Consider the following 6,971-nt stretch of genomic DNA (forward strand, 5'->3'; position numbering starts at 1 on the left):
TATCTTTCATAACATTTCATACATTGCTATTTACTCTTACCATGTTATTGTAACACAAAATACAAAGTGTAATTAGTAATTATTTAATGTCTGGCTGATTGTTTGTCCACAAATAAGGAAATGTTCAGTACAGAATTCCAATGGTGGAAATTGGAAATGATGGTATTAACATGGAAAGAGATACAATTAAAAAACGCAAATCCACAAAATAACTGGTGTATGCAGTATGGTCTCCTGACACGTCTCCTCAAGCCACTAACCCTATACAAGGTTCCACTCTCAAAGGTGGAAAAATAGGCCAGTCAATCTAGCTCTAAAAAGGCCCAAACCCGGGACGAATTGCAATAGTAATGGTTCCTACTTTTAAGTGATCCTTAAACCCCCCTGTATCACATATTAAAAACCTACAGCTTTATATTTAGTGGAACATACTTTATTTCAAGGTCAAAGTTGGCAGATTTCCCATTCATTTCTCCGTAGGGAGACAATAAGTCGATAAAATGTGAATAGGGTAAAAGTTCAAACTATGACACATTCATTTGAAACTTTCACAGTTGGTTACTCACATTCAGACAAACCAATGTTTGTATTGCAAGTTTTCTCAAATATGATGATGAAATATGCAAATGAGGTCATATGTACTGAAATATGTGATAAAACAAAGCACCAAAAAACCAAGCATAAAACAAACTGCAATAGTAATGGTTCATACATTATACTAACCTTTCAACCCCTCTGCATCACATATTAAAAATCTACGTTTATCAATTCAGTGGAACATACTTTCCCCAAGGTCAAAAGTATCCGATTTTACCCAATGAATGGCAAAATGCATTGGATATCTGCTACTTCTGACCTTCAAAAAAGTATGTTCCACTAAAGTGAGGAAGGTAGACTTTTCATATGTGATGTAGGGTGGATTAAGTATCAATAAAAAGTGTGAATCATTACTTTTGCAATTTGTTTGATGTTTTGCCCGTTGTTGCATAATTTATCACATAATTTACGTAGATGTGATCTCATTTGCATATTTAATCATCATATTTCAGACAACTTGCAATACAAAAAAAAAACTTTGTCTTTGCTTGAGTAAAGTACTGTGAAAGTTTCAAATTGCTATCTAATTGTTTAAAATGTTAGCCTATTCGCCCAAGTATCTCCCATATTGTGTCCCTATGGGAAAATAAATGGGAAATCTCCAACTTTGACCTTGAAAAAAAGTATGTTCCACTAAATATAAAGCTGTAGATTTTCAATATGTAATTTAGACATACCTAGGGATTACAACAAACTTGGAATGATTACTATTGCAATTTGTCCCGGGTCAAATGCTAGAGATTGACTGGCCTAAAAGATGAGAGACTGGTCAATGCCTATGTCAGGAAGTGACTTGGTCTTCCCAGATGCCTCAGTAGCATTGGGCTTTATGTCAGAGGGATGCTGGAACTTCCCATCACTAGCCTGGCGGAGGAGTACAAGGCTCAATCTCAATTCACCCCTTGGCCCTACCCCTTACCACTCCCCCTCCTTTTTGCGTGTTCATGTGTAGGGGTAGGGGTATCCGAATAGTCGTTAAGGCAGGGGGGTGCCAAGGTCAGGCTGGAGATGACGCTCCAAGACTCCTGTGACCCACTTGTGTCCCAAGCAGCACCCATCTTGGCCACCGGGAGGAAGTGGACCCCGCTGGCTGCAACAGAGCAGGCAAAGGCCGCACTCAGACACCAGGAGGACATTCTGGGACATGTTCAGGAAGGGAGGAGTGGTCTTGGCCTTGGAACTAGCAGACCAACTTTTAGCAAGGCCAATCCAGCTCAGAAGATCAAGCTGCTGGTTCAAGAGGTACTGCAGGAAGAGGAAGCAGCAAGGCGCACACAAGCCGTGGCACAGGCGAAACAGGGGTCGTGGATGGCATGGGAAGGAGTTGATAAAAGAAAGCTCTCCCGGAAAGACCTATGGAAGATGGAGGCATTCAGGGCAACCTTTACCCTCAGAGCGTATGACATCTTAGCTTCACCTGCAAACCTAAGCCAATGGGACACCTAAGTCATGCCTTCTACTTCCTGGTTCATGGGGCAGGGGGAGTCAAATTTCAAACACCAATTCAAACCTGGGACCTCCACCAATGCACCACAAATCCACCACGACTCGCCTCGTTCACTTCCATTACATTTTTTGCAACTTATTGCCCCATGAACCAGGAAGTAGAGGGCGTGACTTAGGTGCCCCATGGTATGGTGGTGACCCCACATACTCCTTGTGCCCACGCCCAGCAACACTAAGGCACATCTTAGTGGGATGCAAGACCAGCCTTAGCCAAGGGCGCTACACCTGGCGACACAACCAGGTGCTCAGAAGTAGTGCTTGAATGCCAGCGGATGAGTGCAAATGCGCTCCCCACCCCTCCATCCCATCGGCAGCCAGCACTTTTTGTCCGGGAGGGTCAAGCCAGCTTCACCATCACCAGTAGGGCTGAGATTGGGCAGTTGGGCAGAGCACAGGACTGGAAAATGCTGGCAGACTTGGACAAAAAGCTGTGCTTTCCACCAGAAATTGCATCCACCAACCTGCGTCCTGACCTTGTTCTGTGGTCTTCCTCACTCAAGCTGGTGTACATCATTGAACTCATGGTACCCTGGGAAGGTGCCGTAGAGGAAGCCTTTGAGCGGAAGAAGCTGAGATACACTGATCTTGCAGCAGGTGTCCAACAACAAGGATGGAACGTGAAGGTACGCCCAGTGGAAGTAGGCTGCAGGGGATTCATAGCTACCTCAACATCTAGGGTACTCAGGGAGATGGGGGTGCGAGGGAAGGTGTACAGGCAGGCCATCAAGGACCTCGCCAGGGCCGCTGAAAAGGGGACCCAGTGGCTGTGGGCCAGAAGGAAGGACCTGGCCTGGGGCTCCAAGTGAATGATGGTTGATGGGAGTGAATCTGGGACGCTGGGATTCACTGCTGAACCCTCTTGAGGTGTCGTGGGCCCATAAGCGAAACACCCAAGATGGAGGGCGCCCACTTGATAACCCAAGGGATTCCATCACTCACTTGATCGCCACAGTGTCTCGTCGGTGCCTTAGGTATCTATTGGGATAACAACATCTTGTCCTACTCAACAGATCTGGGCTGCGTTTCCCAAAAACTCTTAAGTAGTACTTAAGCCTAAGTAGTACTTAAGTATGAGGGGCCACCTAGGCAATATATCACATCACAAAACTTTTATGCATAGAATAATTTAATAGGCGTACATGCAATATTTTTCCTTGTACGCGCAATTAAAATGCTTGTGATAAGTACATGTGTGAGGTAAAATAGAGTATGTATAAACTTTTTGTTATGATATGAGACCTATTTCTGATGTATTGCCTAGGTGGCCCCTCATACTTAAGTACTACTTAGGCTTAAGTACTACTTAAGAGTTTTTGGGAAACGCAGCCCAGATCATCTGGTTAACCAGTGACTGCTGTGAAAGTGCAGCTGGCAACAAGGGGAAGACCTTGCGACAGCATGGAGAGACAGCTGACAGGAGGGAATAGACCCCACCGGGGCCACCATGGGCTAGCTACCCATGGTGGCGGGACCCAGCACGAGTGGTGTATGGGTCCCACCCAAATTTGGCTACGAAGAGTTCTAAGAGTAAAACACCCCCAGAGCCTGCGAGAGTGGGGGCGGAACATGGCTCACTGACTGACAACCCGGTAACGAACACAGGAACGGAACAGACTACGAGAATCATGATTAGCATACACAAGGCTCTGATAGGTACAGCCTGACGCAAGCTTCAGAACTGCGTATGTGGCTGATACACTGGATTTATTTAATTTCTTCATTCATCTTCAGAACAACAACTTCTCACCAGTTACCGGGTTTGTGGTAACTATTTGAGCTGGCTATTTGTGGTAAGCTACCAATATGTGAATAAAGGTGATGTCATACAGGATCTCATAATGCACAGTTAATTGTGGGATTGCTGCTCTGAAAGGGTTAATTATTACCCCATATTGGATTTGTTTCAATGAGGGCAGTGTTAAGACAGTCCAATGTAAATATTTTTTTTCAGATAATATAAGCAATTTGGTACATTTTGTAACATCATTCACAGTAATATTAGGTGTCTGTTGTTTTTGTCATAATTTGCATTTATAGGACAATAAAGGCTCATTATCTGGAAATGCTCAAGGGATATCACCGGGCACCCTCTGACATCAAGAGATACAAGATACAAGAGATACAAGATATTTTATTGTCATGTGTATATATATGAAACATATATATACAATGAAAAGCTTCCCTGCTCTGGTAGTCCCAAAAAAGGTAAAAAAAAAAAAAGAATGTTAAAAAGGCAAAAAAAAGTAGGAAAAATATATATATTTAAAAAGTTGAAAGCTGCAAAAAAAAAAAAAAAAAAAAAATCTTGAAGACCTACCAACAATCTATAAGATAAAGCAAAAAAATGAACTTTATCAAAAAAATTCTGGGTCCAACCCCATGGCTCCCGGACTATCCAGCCGCCTCACCCGCAAAGCCCTCACAATTGTGAGGGGTGAGAACCACCCAGCACACAACCTGATCCGTCTCCTGCCCTCCGGAAAGAGGTGCCTACGGTCCAGAACCACCCGGCTGGCGAACACCTTCATCCACCAGGCCATCTGAATGCTGAAGTTACTCCCTCCACCCCCTCCCTACACGGTCTGCTCCAGCCACCAGGCAGACAGGAAGCTAAGACACTCTCTCTCTCTCTCTCTCTCTCTCCACTTCCAAGAACTGCTTACACGAGACTTGCACCTCCAACTATGCTGCTAAATGCTAGACCACTGGAAAATGGACCACGTTGGACAGCGTAGTTTGACTTTTGTATTCTACTATTGGACTGTACCTGCACTACCCCACAAGAACACAGACACACACACACAGTACCAGGGACTGCACTACCTGCACTACCTCAATCCTGGAACCTACCACTTGTACTGTTATTATACTGTTACTTTCACTGTTATTATTTATATTATTGTAGTGTCTACTCTACATTCTTTATTTATCTTATCTCTGTTACATGTTGAATGTTAAATGTTAAATGTTCATTTCTACTGTATTTATTATTTATTATTGTCCATTGTTACCAGTCCATCACTGTACCTGTCCTGTCTGCACTTTATGTCAGTCTGAAAAATGTCAGTTTTGTATATGTCTTGTCCTGGCATGGTATAGAGAGAAAACGTAATTTAATTTTTCCTTGTATGTCTTGTGCTTATGATGAAAGTGACAATAAAAGCTGACTTGACTTGACTTGAAAACACAACAAAAAGAAGCTTAATATAATATGGGGGCCTAGAGCCTATCCCAGTGGGGCACTGACTAACACACCTAGGCCGTGGTTGTGAAAGGGGATGCACAGAAAAATAGAATAGAATGGAGGGAATTTACTGGTGTATGGGGGGGGGGGGTGTCTTGCAATATATAAGAGTGATTCTACGCTTCAAGTGCGCTTTTGGCAAACGAAAAATGTCAATTATCAGGGTTTTAAAAAAAAAAATGACCTAGATGTTTCCATAGTGTAGACCAGTGGTTCCCAACCTTTTTCTTAGGGGACCCATGTTTTTACTATTTTAAGCTTTGGTGACCCAACCACGCGAGCGCCCGCACAAGACGGAGTCACAAGATGCCCTCCGTTTCCTGCGATAAATTATTTTAGTTATTTTATTCCTCAATTCGTCTTTGGTCAAATATAGAATAAATGTTTAATGTAGCACTTACAATTTGTTGCGTCTATGCATTTATTAGTTAAATGCTTTGTCTTTTATTCAACATGGGCTATATATATTTAAAACGAAACCCCTTAAAATCAAGAGGGCTCCGCGACCCCCGTTGGATCTTTGGCGACCCATAAGGGGGGTCCCGACCCATAGGTTGGGAATCACTGCTGTAGACTACATTTAAGTTTCCAAACAACCAAATTGCCAAGCTTAATCTTAAATCATTTGTTAAATATGAAAGCGTACATTTGCTTAATTATTTTGTCAACAGTGTTATGGACAAATACTATGTCATTTCAAACATATATATATAAAATAAAAATACTACACAGTTGAAACAACATACGTTTGAAAGTGCTTAAGTCCCTCAACAATAATGTTGTCACTAATCTGTGCAACTGATATAGAAAATGTGATTGTTGAGCTTCATAAGTAGGATTTTATGATTCACATTTTTCATTATAAATCCCTGTAACGTCTGATTTCAATTCAGTCACCCTCCTTACACAAGACTTCCCTCTCCAGAGATAATCCCTAGCATCTCTTCATAGGATTTTTCCAACACATAAGAGATCAATAGCACAAAAGCACTTTCAAAACAGTCAACCGTGTTACTCAATGGTCAACAGTGCAGGGGAACAAGTGTGCACTTTTTTAGGAGAGAAAAACAGACCAGACAAACCCATCTCCCTAGAAGACAAATTATTTTGTTTGTTTGTCTATCAATATGGAGATAAATTGGCAAAAACATACTCCTCAACTGTCATAGCTGATGCGTAACACAATTGACGGTGACACAGCTTGACAATTCAGCCATTTTCAGGGTGTTGTGCTAACTGAAGACCTCAGAACTTCCACCAAAACACCTGAATCAATTCATGTCTTTGTACGCTTTATCTGAAGAGTTCAGATGCAAAACCCCCTAAGTGCCTTTTCAGAAATTAATCTTAATTCGTTTTTATTTAATACAAAGCTATCAAAATTGCATATTTTTACATTTTATTTATGTAACATAACTATTTATATGCATTATCAAGTACATGAATGTAAACCAAACCAACGACCCGGTTCTATAAAAATATAGAAGTGCAGGTCTTCAGAAATTGAGTTAGGGGGTTTTGCATCTGAACTCTTCATCTGTGTTTTTCTACTTTTGATTTCTAATTCAGGTTCTTATGATTATATTGAGAACACAGTTGACAGGCAATTTTCCCACTCTAAAAC

Source organism: Engraulis encrasicolus, chromosome 12, assembly GCF_034702125.1.
Source record: "Engraulis encrasicolus isolate BLACKSEA-1 chromosome 12, IST_EnEncr_1.0, whole genome shotgun sequence".
In the NCBI taxonomy this organism is placed as follows: domain Eukaryota; kingdom Metazoa; phylum Chordata; class Actinopteri; order Clupeiformes; family Engraulidae; genus Engraulis; species Engraulis encrasicolus.